Consider the following 19,258-nt stretch of genomic DNA (forward strand, 5'->3'; position numbering starts at 1 on the left):
ATTATATACAAGTATAAATCACTGTTTTTTTCAGCAAGCAATCATTCAGTGTATCATCCATGAATCATTCAGTTTATCACCCATGAATCATTCAGTGTATCATCCATGAATCATTCCGTTTATCACCCATGAGTCATTCAGTGTATCATCCATGAATCATTCAGTTTATCACCCATGAATCATTCAGTGTATCATCCATAAATCATTCAGTTTATCATCCATGAATCATTCAGTTTGAAACACGGAGTCATTCAATCATCCATGAATTATTCAGTTTAAAACACGGAGTCATTCAATTTATCATCCATGAATCATTCAGTTTAAAACACGGAGTCATTCAATCATCCATGAATCATTCAATTTATCAACAAGGAATCATTCAATTTATCATCCATGAATCATTCAATTTATTAACAAGGAATCATTCAATTTATCATCTATTAATTATTCCGTTTATCGTCCATTTACTTTTTCTCAGTTTATCATCCATGAATCATTCAATTTATCAACAAAAATCATTCAATTTATCAACAAAAATCATTCAATTTATCAACAAGGAATCATTCAATTTATCATCTATTAATTATTCCGTTCATCGTCCATTTACTTTTTCTCAGTTTATCATCCATGAATCATTCAGTTTATCATCCATGAAACACTCAGTTTATCATCCATTAATTATTCAGTTTATCGACCATTAATTATTCAGTTTATCATCCATTAATTATTGAGTCCATCACCCATGAACGGGAATTACAGTGGGCACCATCACATTTAGTATAGGTTTTGAAGTCATGCAACCATAAATTTCATATATAAAATCACCATGAAATTTATATCGGGTTATGAGTACACATAGTCACTTCAATTCAATTTTCTTATTTTTCAGTATATAATGTGCAGTTTTCAGTACTTACCACCAATTCCTAAAATAAATAGAAATTAATTTCATTAAATGAATATGTAATAAATGATTTGAAGGCAGTAAAATAACGTGCTTATTAATAAGGTTTGTGTCTTGTTTAAGGGTAGATTGTAATTGTAAACTTAGTGTGTATTTTTTAAGTGTGCGTTCTTACTAGATTCTTGCTTCGAAAATCACCTGACACGATTACCATCTGGATCAGTTACGTTTATCAAATTTTCTACATTTCAAAATTGCAATAGTCCTGTTAACAATTACCATCGGTAACCATATTAAGACTATTTACGATATCCATTACATTAGAGTAATAGTTAACCACTGCACGTTTTAATCACAAGTTATTCTGTTTCAGAGAAGAAAATTTTCAACTGTTTTTTCCTCAAATGATCACGTGAAATTGCTCAATACTGTTAGTTATTCTGAATCAATTTCATTCAGTGGGAATAAAAATTTTATTCATTATATTTTCTACTTTTTAGGAAAACTATAAAATTCAAATGATTAAGTTTACATTAAGAACACTTTTTTATGTGTTTTAAAGACAAGATAGTTTTTTGAAGAAACAATGAAGGGTTTAAAGCATAGTTTCCCAAGCTTTTTTGTCCCATCTAGCCCCCTTCTTCAGAATTTTTTTCCTCTCATCGCCCCCCCAAAACGAAATCTAACCCATAGGATCCCATGTTAAACCCGTAGCTTCTACCGCCCCCCCCCCCGGAGCATTCCATCGCCCCCAGGGGGCGTTAACGCCCACGTTGGGAATCACTGGTTTAAACGATTGCTTTAAAACATCAACTTATGATATTTTTGAATTACTAATCGTGGATTAACCATTATATTTGAGTGTATATAATGGTTAATTCACGTGATTAAGTTGGTAAAATGTGCACATAGCCTCTTTTATACTTTTACATCAGGGCTTCATTACTTATTTTTTTGGAGAAATATGAAATAAATTTGAGATTTTTAACTAAATCTGAATACTTACTTCCACTTCCTGAATACAAAATTAGAAAAATCTAATACGTTATTCATAAATATGTTATTACGCAACTATAATATATTACTAATTATATATAGTATATAATTATAGTATATATAGACTATTACTAAATATATATTTATAATACATTACTCAACTATATATTATAGCGTTATACTTACCTCAAATTTTTTTTTTTTTTTGTGATAAAATAATGTGAAGGTTTGTCTGTGACTAATTTTGTCGCAAAACTTTAATACTTATCTACGCGTCCCTATTGTCGCATTAAATACCCAAAAAATATATTATATCTGAAACTAAATAACTATATGAGACATCAAAAGTTAGTTAATAATGTAATATGTTTCAAAAAATTGATAAATTAGCTTGTGGGAATTGATATTTCGATCAAATGCTTGTTAGACGAAAGATAATGAAAAGAAACGTATACAAAGTGAATTTTAAAATTTTGACGATAGATGGCACTTTACGGTTTGAAAAAGAACAAAAGCAATCCAACAGTAGGGAAAATAAGGGTGGAAATTTGATTCTGTGTGTGTGATCTGGGCACGCGGTGTTTTTTAACCGTTTAGCGATATTTTGCCGTAATTTTTATCGTACCGTTTTTTTTGCACATAAAAGTGAATAATCACGTGATTTTTTTGAAAAAAACATGTAATATTCGCTTTAGAAATTCCCCTAGCTACTAGGAAGTATGCGTAGCCATTTGTAGCTTTTCAGTCAGTTATTTAAAGTGATTCATGATTTTCTGCCGTAAATTTTATTTTGTCGCTTATGATGGGGGAAGGGGGGAAGGGTTTGCGGGTCAAAAATGGCAAAACGTTTGCTGACGTAATACTTGAAGAGCCCCTAAGGAATAGACGATAAATGCTGCAGAAAATGCCTCTCTTGAATATATGCAAGCTTTTCGTGATCTTTTTTTTTATACCGATACGTATTGTCGGGGTCCAAAGAATAACCTTCTTTTTTTTTTCTTTCAAACCGACCGCAACTCAGGTCTATCACCATTTATGGGCAATTTACTACCTAGTGAGTTGCACCTAGGTGCAACTGTGTGTGTACCTAACAGTCTGAGTGCATATGTAGTGTTGTGTTTGATTTTTCAGTGCCGCCATCTATATTTCAGAAGTGAAGTGAGTGATGTGTTACGATTGAATTACAATTATGCTGTTTGTAGGTCTGTTGCAATACTTTTTAAAGGGAAGATCAGCCCGCATTCGCGCCTTGAAGTTAGGAACCACAGAAAACCAACTTCAGTCGACCACCGCTGTTGTGACGGTGGGGTTCGAATCCGGGACCTCGCGACGCGAGTCCGTCACTATGAACACTCGACCACCACAGCGGCTCCGAAGAATAACTGCAATAAGTGATAACTGCCGTGACTATTTGGAAGTAATATTCCCAAAAAAAGTACAGGGTTTTTCAATAGCGCTTAACGAAGTTTCGGCTGTTCAACACTTGACTCAAACGAGCGTTTCTTCGGGCTTGCGATGGCGATATGTGAACATCACTGACGGACTTTTAGAAAGGTTTTGGGTTTATCAAACCTTAACGAACGAAGAGATTTTTCTGACGGCGTCGTGGCAAAATGTGCCAAATTATGCACTTGAAGGAAAAATATTAACTTCTTTTGAGAGAACAAACTCGTAGCTGTGAGAAAGGGTGGTACGTCAACAATGGCTGGCAAAAACATAAATTTTGCTTCAAGACTTCGAAGCAAATTTGAAGGAAATGTATTTAGACATTTTAAACCGTGATCTTTGAATTGCGTCATTTTTCAGCAGGTCCTTTGCTGCAAAGAGTTGAAAATAAGTATCGTTCTCAAAGCCTGTTAAAACACTTTAAACTTCACGTGATCCCTGGATCATATTTTAAGGAAATAAGGCTTCAAGCAGCGCTTATTTCTCGTAGTTTCCTGAAAACTTTGAGAACAAGTTTAAGTTTTCGGTAACACAAATGCGATGCGCTACCTAATTATATACAGATTCGTTTGTTGTCTCGACACAAAAATCTAAAAATATTTTTGTTTTCACTTTTAAACGAGGTAAAACTATTCTTCACAGAAATGAAAGATCGAAAGGTTTTATTTCTTAATGGTAAGAATCGGGTGCGATAACTGTCAGAACAGACAAGACCCGGGCTCTATCTCTTCCGGGATATAAGCCCTTTACCCGTAAACTAGCATTCTTTCTTAAACGATATATAAGGTGCGATAACTAGCATTCTAAGTGCATATCTAGGTGCGATAACTAGCATTCTAAGTGCATGTCTAGGTGCGATAACTAGAATTCTTTCTTAATTAACATTATAGGACATTTGAATGAATTAAATAACAAATTTCAAAGGAAAGATAAGCTAATAACACACATGCACATGATGCATTTACAGTGTGTAAACTTTTCAATTATTTGTTCATGTGTCAGCACACGGATCAATACAGATTTTGTTTGGTAAGTAGGAAGTGTTTATTTTATGGTTTACTTTTATAATTATTTTTGTCACTTCCGTACGATAGCATTTAAACAGTTTACGAAATACTTGTAATTAATTTAGTTTTTAATTATCAATCAACAACTTTCATTATCGATCAATAGATTTTTTAATTAAATTATGATAATTTGCGTCCCACTTAAAGAATTGTTATGAACAGCTCTTCCGATTTTGGATAGCATCACATTAGCAGTAATTTCTCAACTGCTGAATACACAGTCGTTCAGAGAAGTGTTTCTGAGAGTGAAATTTTCAGATATAACGTGTTTGTCTTGAACGGAAACTAAAATCTCTACCATACGACAAACACTTTACTCTAAATCACCTTCTCTCCTATGCCTATTGATCGTTTTCTTTCTTCCCTTCAAAGTATGGAATCGACATTTAGCACGCCCTGCTTACTTATGGTCATGGGCATTACCTCCAGGAAGAGTGACGCAATGATGGCGTTTCTGTTTCTTCTCAAAATCATTCATTAAAAACAAAACCAGATTTTGATGAAATAATGAATGTAATGAAATATAACTTACTTTCTGTTTTTTTCAAATAAATACGTCTCACAGAATTGTTGAGGAGGGAGAAAAATGCAGCATGTCATGTCAGTACATAACGTATATGTGGCATGTATAATTCACCAAATAAGTGTTTCAATCACAATTTTTACCGTAGTATTTATTTTTCCAAAGTAGAACAACATGTTTATTTATTCACGCACATCATGATACTTACCGGTGTCTGTGATTAAAACATTATAATGATTTGGTAAAAACACATAGATTTATGAATAAATTTTTTCATTTTCCAAATAAATGAGTGAATATGATTTCATTCATTCAAAAAAGAAATTTATATGCTTCGTATTAAAAGGCAGGCATCTTCAACCCGTTGCTCACGAGCACCACGGTGCTCCCTGAATCACTCAGAGTGCTCTATGCCCGTGTCCCAATATCGTGTACGCGAGCACTTGATCGACGTTCCAATTAAACTTTTTTGTGTGAAATCGCATTTAAGGATTGAGATCATCTCGAATTCATGCGATCGTATGTTAAACTTGCCATATGGGTGCTCTTCTTTTGATGATGGGTACAGGCAGTGCTCGCGACTGCAGAAAATGGTTGAAGACTTCTGGTATAAGGGAATGACATTCTGCCGAAGCAAATATCTACAGTATAAATAATTCACGTAAAATAATTCGGCGCTTGAGGGGAGAGGGATAATTATTTCTTCCTCCTCATTTCTGGGGAACAGGGGTCGCTCTTACAGAAGGACCTCGCTCCTTCATAGGGTACAGGAGGCCCCAGGGTAAGACGAGGGTGTTCCACGAGAAGAAAATATAGTTCAAAGGGGGTCGGGGGCTAAAGAAGGTAGAGAACCACGGATCAAACCAAATGAATGTCTCAATTCATTTGGTTTGATCCGTGGAGGAAGAAATAATTATCCCTCTCCCTCAAGCGCCGAATTATTTTGAAAATATAGATCTATGGAATATACTGGACGATCCAACGAACCTACATGATGAGCTATGCGTCCATACTTACCCTGGGCTAGGAAGTTCAGTGAAGTTCCCTATTTTGGGGGGGGGGGCTCCTACGCGTGGTCGTTTCACCATCCTGGGTTCCTGGGCAAAGTGATGTTCTTTCTTGGGCCCAAAACTTAGCTGGAAGTAACCGTACCAGCTTTCATATTAGCAATCAAAAATCATAGTACCACACACCATCATGTAGGCTCCCTATGAACATGAGGGGCGGTAAGCGTGTTAACCTTACATGGACTATGACGGGCCGTTTCTCTATGGACAGCTCTGCTAGATTCTGATAGTAGTAGCATTTTTTTACCAATATATATTTCACTTGAAAATTTATTTCCCTCTCTCTCTTCACATATCTCTGTGGCCCTTACGGGAGAAGATACGGAGGGATAGGACCCCCAGGGTCAATGGCGAAGCCTCTATATGCGTATATATGAAATGGCATTAGCACCATAATGCTCCCCCCCCCCTAGCCTTTCATGTCTATCTCCGGCTATGGTGACCTCATTCACCGTTTGTCATTTCTCCCCTTTAATCGGATTTTCACCCGTGGTCCCCCTTCGAATGCCCCACGGTATGGTCCCAGGTTGAGAACCACTGGGTTCGATAAACAGGTCATCAGATGTTACTTACAGGAACCTTGAGAGGAAAAACAGAACGAATTAACTACTTTAATGAAGTAATAATAATTATTGAAATTAATTTTTCATAACGTGACAAGTGAGGAATGTGTGTTTCAATTGACGAAAAAGAAATAATTATAATAACCGCTTAACGAAACATATTATCATGAAATAATTTCAATTCTTCAATTGTGTCTGAAAATTGCTGAAAATCAAATAGGATTATATCTGTTATTGCAGAAGCCCGAAACAGTTCCGTTGTGAATTGACCCAGCCAATGTCCGAATTTCGGGCTTTAGCCAGCTAGTTTGAGAAGTGGCCGGCTTCAGTCCGATAAAAAAAAACATGATTTGGACTCATCGCCATGGTAATGAAAATTGCCGTATGGCGATGTACGACAGGAGTTGGTGTACGGTTAAAGTAGTTTCATCGTCAAGATATACAATACTGTAGTCTGCTAGTGCTGAACGACAATGTTGGCCTACTTTTTCGTGATAATTATGCCCACGTTAGCAATGACAATCCATTAAACTGCGGTCACGATGCGATAATAACTTTTATTCAAAAACTTTTACAGAAAAAACTATATGTATAAGGCCTGGATTGCACTATAAAATTTTCATAAAAGATCTTTTGTAGAACTGGAAAAATTCAACCAATAAGCGCATCGGTTACATTCGAGAAAATGCAACCGGTGATCTTATTGGTTGAATTTTTCGAGTTTTATCAAAGAACTTTTACGAAACTTTTATAGTGTAATCCAGGCCTTATACATATAGTTTTTCTCTCTCAAATTTATTTACTTTTCTTCTTGTCACACGGAGATTATTCAATACATCTACTATACATATATAAGCATGTATCACACGTTTGCGATGAAAGTATGGATTTGGTTGAATCAGAGCACATCGAACTTTAGCCAGAATACTCCGGGATACTTCGCAATTGGCCGGCCAAAGCCCGAATATTTTCGGAAAATTGGACTTATTATATCTTATTATTATATAAGCCTAACCGCCTAACCTCTAAGCCATTCCATGAATTGGCTGCACTTCGGGGTTTGGCTGTTACATCTTCAACATGAAAAGCAAGAGAGAGCAGAATTGAAACTCTCTTTGTCGTTTTCGTGCCTAAGTAGGCTGTCTAACTTCTTACGAAAAAACTGATCTGAAAGAAATGGACTTCTAGCAGCAACAATAATGATAGTTAAATAAATTATTATCTTAGATACATATAGAGTATGATTGATATTTAAATGTCAAAAAAATTAGAAGTAATTATAATTCAAATACTTTGTTTAATCTCAATTTTTGAATTTTAATTCCGTTTTTGATCTTACCTTCATGACGTAAAAATGATTTCAATTGACGATGTCATCTTTGTAAAACTTATCTTCCTTCGACATGGTTGGTTGGTCTTTTAAAAGGTATCCACTTTTCCGCACACCAATTCTGGCCGTATATCACCATATGGCGATTTCCAACCAGTGGAGTTGGGTGGAAAATAAAGGTGCTTATACCTACGGGTGGGTCACCCCAGGCTCGGCAGATGAAAACCTGTTTCCGACGTTCTCGCTTGGATTCGAACCAGTTGACCTTGACGGTAATCCTCATAGTGGAAGACGAGCATCTTACCACCGCGCCACTCTGGCGTAATGCAAATGTAAATGCTCGACATTGTAAACGGAGGCTTTGTTTGGCTATTCCCGACTTGTTTATCATATGTGCGCGTACACTGCATATTCCGTAAAAAAAGAAACGGAGGCAAAACTGCCCAGCACACCGTGGATGGAGTTTCTGAACTCTTGTTTCCTCGTTTCCCGTCACAGTGGAGAACAATTATGAAATGCCACGCGTGATACTTACAAACGGCTACGAGAAAAATAAAAAGTTGCAATCGAATTTTCACTTTTTCCCGCAATGATTAGAAATGCTACTGTTGTTCCCAGTGATGAGAAATGCCAATTTTCGAATTTAACCAACATAAATAATAATACTTACTTGATAATCCTTTTCAAACATAAGAAAAAAATGGTGTAAAAATACACTATTGGACTTGAAAGACAATAAGATATGTTGAAAAAACTTGACTGTTCAATTATTTTTTAAAGAACAGCACCGGTTATATACCAAACATACAGGGTGATCAGCGAATAAGCCCTCATTTCAAAATTGAATATCTCTACAACAAAGATCAATAGAATTATGCGGTAAGCGGTACGTTTATTAGCAAAACTGTAAGAATGTTGTACAGAAATTTTGAAAATTTAGTTTTTTTTTTAATTTTTTAAAATTTAAAAAAAATAAACAAAACTGGAGATTTTGGGGTTCCGAAAATCCTCATTTCTGTGAAGAGAAAACAATGCATTTGCCTAAAGTTACTGCATGGGCTGCGGTATGCGCCAGAGGCATTATCGGCCCCTTCTTCGTGCGAGAAACGATTACTACTGAACGTTACGTTACAATTTTGGAACAATTTGTCAGCACACATGGCGTATACCGCAGCCCATGCAGTAGCTTTAGGCGAATGCAGTGGTTTCTCTTCACACAAATGAGGATTTTCGGAACCCCAAAAATCTCCAGTTTTGTTTTTTTTTAAATTTTAAAAAATTAAAAAAAAAACTAAATTTTCGAAATTTCTGTACAACATTCTTACAGTTTTGCTAATAAACGTACCGTTCACCGCATAATTCTATTTATCTTTGTTGTAGAGATATTTAATTTTGAAATAAGGGCTTATTCGCTGATCACCCTGTATATACAGGTTGTCTTGTAATGCGGCCTTTCACTGCCTAAACTTCTATTTGTCTCAATTTTTTACTCATAAATTTAGCAGAAAATATAATTGATTTTTCGGGAAGTCGTCGCTCGCGCTCAAGTGCCACGGGGAAAGATGCAGGGACTAAAGTGACCAAAATATGAGTGGAATATTTTCGTGTAGTTATATGTGAAAATAGTGATATTCACCACACACTATTTTTTTCCTAACTTGATATCTGAGCATTGGTTCTTAAAAATATGAAAATTTTGCAAATGTTAAAGATGTGCAGCATTCTTTGATTAAAAAAACCAAGCCGATTGCGAGTTTCTGCTTGATACCCTCTGCTGTATCAAACGCCCCTCTAGCCCCGTTCACATGTGAAAATATTGCGGTGGCATTGGGAGTTCTAGCACCCACTTGATGACTTTTTTTCTTTCGTAAGGAAAGAAATGAAGAGCAGTCATTGGTGAAAATTCTCGAAGCGGGTTGAAAACCCGCTCTTTCTATTTCACGTGTGAACGGGGCTTCTATGTGTGGTACGTTCCTTGCTCGTGGCGTTATTCTCATCTCGCGTCTCTTCCTTTTCATTTGTTGCTTTGCTCGCCGCCCCCACTATGTTCTTAGCCTTAAGGTGCAGTATATAATAGAGAAAGATTATTTCTGATAAAGATACGTTATATGTGGGGGGGGGGGGGCAAAGCTGAGGAGAACAGAGAGGGGAAACATACACACAGAATTTTGTTTCATAGTGTTACAATAAAGCTTCGCGATGAGGAAAAAAGAGGTTGCAGAAACAGTCATCTGGAATGAAATTATTCCACTGGCATTTGCCCACAATATTGCATCCCTGATCGTAAAGGGGGGGGGGATTCAATTCCTTATGAAATTTCGGTAGTGAAAATGTGACACGTAATTTTTTGAAGTCATCGGACAAAAATAATTTCGTAATTATACAAATACAAATACAACGCCACAACAAGCAAAATGCCCAAAGAGGTGGCTGATAAAAAGATGCCCATAACAAATATGGATGTCATATACGTATTTCAAAAATACAGCAACCCAATTAAAAACTACAATTATAAACAATATATACACATGATAAAATACTATACAACGCCCATAAAGAATACCTATGGTTGTCTTATTCTAAGTATGGATAGCTTCTCGATTTACCCCCAACATGTTTATCGTATTTCTTTTTGAACGTGTCAATTGTGTTACAATTTACTACCTCCGGGGGTAAGCTATTCCATTTATTAACAATCCTATTGGAGAAAAATTCCCTGCGACACCACACCATAACCTCGCATTGTCTCTCACCAATCGATGCTGGTGTCCCCTTGTAAAAGCAGTCGATTGGCGGTGTACTAAAAGTTCATGGTCCATCCTATCCATCCCATTGAAAATTTTGAACACTTCGATCATATCTCCTCGACACCTGCGTTCATTCAATGTAAACATATTCAAAAAATGAAGTCTCCCTTCATAGCCTTGTGTGCCAATTATTACACAATACACGCGAATTATTTACACAATAATACGTAATAATTACATAAATCGGACAAAAAAACCCGTCGCATGAAAAATACTTTAATGAGCGCTAGTAAAACTTGGGAATTCGGAAATAAGTTCCGTACTAAGCGGGAACGTTATAAGCGTTATCCACAGTATAATGAAGAACTTAGAAATATTATTAGAGAAATTACTCACCGAAACTCCAGAGGCCTTCAGATAGAAAATACATAAGGAGGAAAAAAGACAGAATATATCAATTCTCTGGAAACAATTCATTTCACTTTTTTGGTAATTTTAGCCGAAAAAACATTAATTCATCCACAATTATCCATATAACATACGCACTTATTATACTTACGCCATAGTCTTTTATCTATGAGAAATGAAACAAATAGGTTTGCTTGTGAACTCGAATTGTTCCGAAACGATCGTATACATTCGAGAACAATTTTATATTTACGATATTTGAATATTATTAATAGTATTGTTATTATATCCTTTTATGTGGTCAGGGCCGGACTCAGACAAAGTAGCACCCTGTGCGAGATAAATATTTGGTGCCCCCCACTTCTTGTTAGTTTATTATGGTGATTCCCATATGATGTGTCGCGGGTGCCCGACATCAATCATAAAAATATTTCTCAAAGGCCCAAATCGTCTCAGCATAATCATAAGGGGGTTCTTAACCTTTCCTCAGCCACGACCCAAAATCAACAACACGATCCATTAGTCTATTTTCAATTTGTAAAATGTTTCTTGAATATTTCAGATTAACAAAGTATTTAGTTTTCGAAATTAGTGGAACCAGTCCATGGCTTCATTCTTAACAAGTGGGGCAACAGGGTTTGAGCCAATACCTTCTAGAGGAGAGGTATCTGTTCTAGAAGGTATTGTTTTGAGCCCGGAGGAATAATTCCGTAACATACATGGGAGTTTAACATAGGATACTCTCATTGGCTAAGATCACTATTACGTCAATAAATCATCACACCCTATCGCGAGTTCGGGCGGGAGATTTCGGAACTTCGTGCCACGATGTAATGCTCATGTGCGTTTTCGTGACATGGCGATTGGCGTCAATATACTTCCTGGCAACTTTTAATGATAGATACATCTAATTTGACGCGCAGTCGGTACAATGGTTAGAGCGTGGGACTTGTACAACGAAGGTTGTGGGTTCGATTTCTTCAAACACCAACTCAGAATTCTTGTTTAAAGTATTACCCGCGGTCTTTTTCGGGAACATCCTTTGAACTTATCAGTTTTACCATGTTTCCGGTTGTGGTGAAGATATTCCCCAGGGCACAGGACATCGGAACGAAGTGAAGGGGTGGGTGGCAAAGCCGTTTACGACGTACAGTGTTCGGCCTACAGTTGTATTTACTAATAAAGTAGTCGGAAACGGTTTTTTTTTTGCGTTGCGGTATTATATTTTATATCATTATTATTATGATAACTATGTTATTACTATAAAATTATACATTATAACCTTGTAATATTATCGCGCGAGTAGTCATGACAAATTAAAAGCGAATCGTTAATGTGAACTCTGGTGTTTGGCGATAAATTGCCAAACGTAACAGCCGTATAGCTCCGAATCGGCTACTACGTCACGAGATAGGTTCGGAATTTCCCTCGATCTTCAGTAACATAATTATGTTCGTAGCCAATGAGCGTATTCCATGGTAAAATCTGAGTACGGTATGGGCCGCACGGGGCATCAAATAGAACAGCGATCGCTAAATTAATGGAATTTTTCATCAATGCTTAAAATATTTGATCATGAATTCATCATCCATTTTGCGCAGTAACTAATAAGAAATTGTTTTTGAAGACTATTTCCTAGTTATGTGTAATTTTCCTAATTTGTTCCTGCGCCCCTCTATTATTTGGCACCCTGTGCAATTGCACAGGTAGCACTGCCCCTGTATGTGGTGTATATATTATCTGTGTTCTATATATTTATCTTGAGAGTTGAATTTAGAAACCGTTTTCCACTGAGCTGGAAAGAGTTATTTTCAGCCAGGATTCCTCAAACCTTTCAGATATAGCGGGAAAAATTGAAAATTCCCACGGAGCCCGCGGGCCACTAACTCATACCGAAGTATTTTGATTACGAAATTATTTTATTTATTAATCACCAATTTTGATCGATTTTTGCAATTATTCTGTTCATTAATTACCGATTTTGATTGTGATTCTGAAATTATCACATTAACTAATTACCAGTTTCGATTAGTTTTGAAATTATTTCATTTATTTATTACGAGTTTAGATTGGTTCTGAAATTATCTTATTTAGTAATTATCAATTTCGATTAATTCCAATTTCATCAATTCTAAAAAAGATTTTTGATCAGTTAATTATTCCGAATTATTATTCCAAAATTACTTTAAATGATTATGTAGTTATTTATTTAGATAATTATGAAATTAACTAGAAGGGTTCTGAAATTTTTTGGACTAATTATTCATTTTAATTATATATACTGAAGTTATTTTATATATTTGTTTCTTCTCAATAGAAATTGAACTAATTATTTCAATTATATATGCAATTGCCTATTTTCTATCGATTTCAAAATTATTTCCATCAGTAAATTACGAATTATTTCCATCACTATTTTCAAAACTATTTATTTAATATGATCCATGAGTTGTTTTTCATTTGAATAATTCTGAAGTAATTTTGTTTCAAAAATTCTAGAATTATTTTCCCACCGATTGGAAAATTTTATAAATTACGAAATAATTCCAAAATAATTCTGGAATTATTTCTTTCATCGATTGAAGGCTTGGAAATGAAAATCGTATCCTAAAAGTTTCATTCCCAAGATATTGAATTTGAACCCAAACAACACCCATTGTGGAATCGGACCCTCTGCCATCTTGTGAGCGATGTATGAACTATCAACTCACAAACTTTTCACATAGACCCTTTCGATTGTTACTAGTACAGTCCAACAGATCATATTGGACCCACTTACTGCAAAAGAAAATAAAAAATGGCCCCTTAGAGAGACCCTTTTGATTTACGACTCTTCAATTTCGAAAAAAAGTACTACTTGTTTGAAAATATTATTTCTTCAATTATCATTAAGGTAATTTTTATCATTACTGTCAAATCTCTAATTGGGATCTATAGAAAATATGCAGGCTTTGTCACTGGATGTGAAATCGGGAGCCCCAGAAACTGTTTGGCTCTCAGGGGCCCCCTCAGCTTGGTAAAATAAGACGGGATTCGTGCAGTGCTTCTCAAATTGGGTAAAAGTCCGGGGGGGGGGTCCTCTGGGTTGGCAAGAGTGGGCCACTCAAGTGATCTATAAATATGCCGTGGCTCATTAAAGTGATCTGGAACTGTGTATTGGATCACTTGAAGGATTTGAAAATTTGCCGTCAGCTAACTAGTGTTCTAGAACTATGCTGCGAATCACTCAAGCAATTTGTAAATATACTGCGGTGTCACTCAAGTGATCTCGATAGGTCCAGTGCCGTCTTAAGGCATGGGCCCACCCGCGCACGGCCCGGGGGGCCTCAAGAGAGAAGGGGCCTCACAAAAATGGAATCTGGTTGAAATCTTCAAGAATTTGCCTGGTAGGGCCTCAGAAAAAATACTTGGCCCGGGGGGGGGGCCTCCATGATGCTCTTATTAAGACGGCCCTGGATAGGTCCCGCGGGGCCACTTAATTCATGTCGAACTGGAGTGATAAATGTGCCACCTAGTTCATTTTTTACAAAAGTTTGGGTCACGGGTTAGATCAAATGACTCTGAGAAGCAGATTTGGTCCGTGGGTGATTTGGTTGAGCATATATGCTCTAAATCAGCGGTTCTCAACCGGTGCTCCTTTGGGGCTCCGTGTGCACTTCTTAGGGCCACAGTATGATACATGATAATTAGCTCAGCTGAATAAAGGCGTTCTTTAGTTTTGACATATTTATTTTGGAGAATCTCTCATGACCCCCCCAACCTCCCCTCAGTTCATTGACACGACCCACGGTTTGCGCACCACTGTGATTCGCTCTTACCACAGTTGAATAACAATGTGTTTCAACAAATGAATTACTTTCTCGCTCATTATTGAGCAACACGGAATCTCCTAAAAATACATTTTGGAGTTGTTGAAACGCCTGTTGAAAATCATTCGTGTTGGAGATTCCATTCCGGTAAGACGTGTTTGCGTCTAACCTCGAAGGAAGGCCTCTGTATGAGGATTAATCTAGATTCAAGTAAGAATCACAGTTTTTAGGGCTTCGGTCGTGGGCATTGACACGGTTAGGTAGCTCTGGGAAGGGTTCCCAATGTCTTCGTTTGATGTTTTTGTGGTTCGTTGTTCTTTCTCCCCTGTTAGTTTGGCTTAGCTCTGTGGACCACAGAGGTACCGGGCATCGTGACCCCCGGCAGTTTGAGTGAGCGAACCCTTTGCGTTCGTCCTCTCTGCATTTGGAGGTCAGTTGCTCAGCCACTTACACTCAACATCGTCGTGGCAATGGTATCACTGGCTCGTTGCTTCGAGTCACTGTGCCAATGGTGCCGGGTTTTGAGGTGGTGGGCTTAGGGTTCGCAGAGCTGAGCAGAAACCGTTTCATTCAAGACTACTGCAGTGAGGTTATGAAAAACGCAGCCCGCAGATTCATCGGATGTAAGCTGGACCAGCACCTCCTAGAGAAAGAAAGCCTCTGCACTGTGCTTGTGACGTCAGTCAGTATCATCGTTGAGAGGAAAAGAAATGATCTGGTTCAGAATTGGCGATTTCTATGCTCTCACATCCAATCACCATGCGGTATTCGTGAGCCAATCAGGAAGATTCTACGCCAAAATAAGAAGAAACGAAGTAGGATGCTGTGTTTCAAAATGTGGCAAACTTGCTAGGTAGTCTGAATGACGTTTACGGCAAACAGTGCAGAGGCCTTCTATCTCTAGAAGGTGTGCTAGCTGGACCCTCTAATTCTGTAAAAATGAACTAAGCGCCACATTTCCAAACCAGCTAAATGATCCGCGCGATGCAGTTACATATATCTCCCAAGTGACCTGCGGCACATTCTCCAGATAACTTGAGTGACCAGCGGAATATTTATAGATAGATCACTTGAGTGAACTACGGCAAAGTTCCAGAGCACTCAACCTGTCGCTGCCCATGACACATTTTTCGATCACTTAGGTAATTCGCGGCACATTTACAAGTGATCCGTGCCGCATTTACAGATCTCCCCCTGAGTGAGTATCACGTTTGTCACCCGCGGTTCCGTTGTCCGATTCATGGCTCGTCTGCGACTCCCGAGAATAGTCTGGTAGATATTTTCTCACATAAAAGAACAACGTCAAAACATAAATATGCCCACGCGCCAATCAATATCTCCAGCTTAAAGCCACGACAACCCTGGCAAACGTTGGCAACTCCCCCTACGAGCCACGACACACTTTGAGAAACACGGACTTCAGTCACCCCGACCGTATGTGCCCACGACGTATTAGCAGATCACTCAAGTAGCTCGCGGGATATTTAAAGTACCACTGAGGTGACCAGTGGCACATTACCAGATAACTTTTGTGACCCTCGGTATAGTCACCGGTCGTTTTTGTGACCCCTCGGTGTAATTACAGATAACTTTTGTGACCCTCGAGGTATTTACAGGCCACTTAAGCAAACTGCGGCACATTCCCAGGTCACTTTTGTGACCCTCGGTGTAGCTAAAGATCATTTTTGTGACTTTCGGTTTAATTACAGACCACTTTTGTGACCCTCGATGTAGTTACAGATCGTTTAAGCGACCTGTGACACATCCCCAGATCATTTTTGTGACCTTCGGTGTATTTTTTTTACTGATCACTTGATTACCCCGCGCCACTGTTCGAGATCACTTTAGTAGGTTGCGACACGTTTTCAAATCACTGAAATGGCCTGCAGCACTCTTCCTGAATGTTAAACGCTCTTGAGGTTATTTAATGTGATCATATAGTTTGTCTCTCATGTAGGCCTACTACACATGTACGACCTACGCATCGGTTATTTTGTCAAAATGAATGTAAATGAATGATAATTCATTATTCACTGTTTTTTAAAGCCCTTTCCGTCATCACGAAGCCATTTGTTGATCTGATGTTGATAAATCCTTACATAGGGTACTTCAATGGAATACTGATAGTTATTAGATTCGTCGTAATAAGAGAGGATATAATTCGTTTGACACGAATCCGTACTTACGCTGACATACTTTGGGAAAAAAAATGCGAATAATTATTCAGTCGGACCCGCTTATAACGAAATTGGATAAAACAGCGAAACACTATTCGTTACACGCGAACTTCGTAATATCGATACCGGCTTGAAAAATTATGAGTTTAAGCAAAACATTGTACATGTATACAATACGCATTGTTTAGTATAATCTGAATTATCTTAAAATGAATTAGATTAAAATGGTATACAGGGTGCTCCGTAAGTCCCAATGCGGTCTTTGTATCGTCAACTGTCCGTCGTAGAGGTATGGTTTCAATTTTAAGAAATGCACAAAATGTATTCGAAAATCACCCTGTACCAGTTGCGGGAGTGAAAATACAGTGTGTCACAAAGTATGAAATTTAAATTTTTATACGCCGCCCCCCCCCCGTCTTTTAACTTGTAATTAGAAAGTTGTTGATTCTTCCGAGGCCCCCCCCCCTCCTTCTCCAAAAAAATTAATAAAAAATAAAGAATCCCATGTCTCCAAGGGCACTATCCGCTGAGATATTTGAGATAAAAATCCGAGAACAGTTGGGAAAAGCAGCATAAATAAGGAAAAGAAGCAGTTTATATAATTTGTTTATGCTGTTCTTTCCCAACTTTTCTCTAATTTCCGAACCTAAATATCTCGGTGAATGTTGCACTGAGAGAGGTGGGATTTCTTTTGTTGGTGTCAGAAGAGACATGTCAACAACTTCTTGATTGGAAGTTGGAAGACAAGAGGACGGTTTAACAATTTAGATTTCTTATTTTGTGACACGCTGTATTTTTACTCTCAGAACTGGTACATTTTCGAACGCCTTTGAGATGAAACTGTACCTCTCTACGATGAACGGTTGATGAGATAAAGGCCGCATTAGCACTTACAGGACACCCTGTATATTCTTCCGATCCTGTTTCTAATTTATGAAGAATAGAATTTTCGATGCATTACAGCTGAGTATGATTACAGCCACAGTCTATGCACATCACCACGGGACATTTGCTGCCGAGTTATTTCACTTATATCAAGCATTAGTTCAATAAGGCAACTATACGACCGGTCGGACTCATCGTCTTCCATCTTGGAGCTAAAAAACTAGTTCAAAGTGATGTCTAATTGTGTTAGAAGGAAGAAGAAGAATAGGGATTAGTGATCGACTATAGCAGTGTTTCTCAACCTATGGCCTGCGGACCACCTCTGGCACAGATATTAACCATGTCTCATCGGAACCCCCCCCCCCCCCGTGAAATAGTGATCTTAAACACTAGTACTTGCTGAAAAATGCTTTGTTTCTATAAAATGTTTCTAAAATTGCTGAAGTGTGGTGGGAATGTAAGAGATATGAAATACATTAAACAAAAATGCATTCCACTTGAAAAAGGCATTCACCATGTGACAAGGTGATCATTTTCATTCAAAAAAATATTAAAAATTGGAATCTCAAATACACGCCAAAAAAAAGGGGGCGGGGCATCACCAATTGTCGCCAAAAACCTTGCCACAGCTCAGCAAAATCACCAAGTGTTAAAATTGCTGAAAAATTACCGATACAAATACAACGCCACAACAGGCAAATTGCCGAACGAGGTGGCTGACTAAAGAACATCATGGATCCCCGAGCCATTTTTTGGAGGCCCTACCTACTACTGATACACCACACCCCCCCCCCCCGCGGAACCCCCAACGAGTCGGTACATTCGGGAATGTGCGTGTACGTGTAGTGCAACCTGACGTGAAGTTTTTTGTTTCTGTGTAATGCTTGTTATGTGTAGTGCTGCCATCTGCCACCAGTTTTTTTTAACTATGAGTGAAGTGTTATGATTGAATGACTTATCGTTGTAGGACTGTTGCTCTCTGTGGCGAAACTTTTTAACGGGGAGTTCGGCTCGCATTTGCGCCTTGAAGTTGGGAACCACGGAAAACCAACTTCAGCCGACCACCGCTGTGGAGTTCGAACCCGGATCCTCGCATCGTGAGTCCGTCACTGATGGGGCAGAAACGAAGGGCTACGGGAAATGACAGCGAATAGAAATATAGATCATGGGAAAAAAAAATAGTGAATAATACACAAATACTGTATATGTGGTAAAGTATCTTAAATTATGGCCATAATCACCATGGTATAAATTTATAAAATTTATGAAATTTTTTTCTATTGGCGACTTCAGTAAAGGACACGAACTCTCGAAGTAAGCTCCGTTGAAAAAAAAC

Source organism: Pholcus phalangioides, unplaced genomic scaffold (genome assembly GCF_987345545.1).
Source record: "Pholcus phalangioides strain wild (caught in Gottingen) unplaced genomic scaffold, Ppha-v1.0 ptg000010l_1, whole genome shotgun sequence".
NCBI lineage: Eukaryota > Metazoa > Arthropoda > Arachnida > Araneae > Pholcidae > Pholcus > Pholcus phalangioides.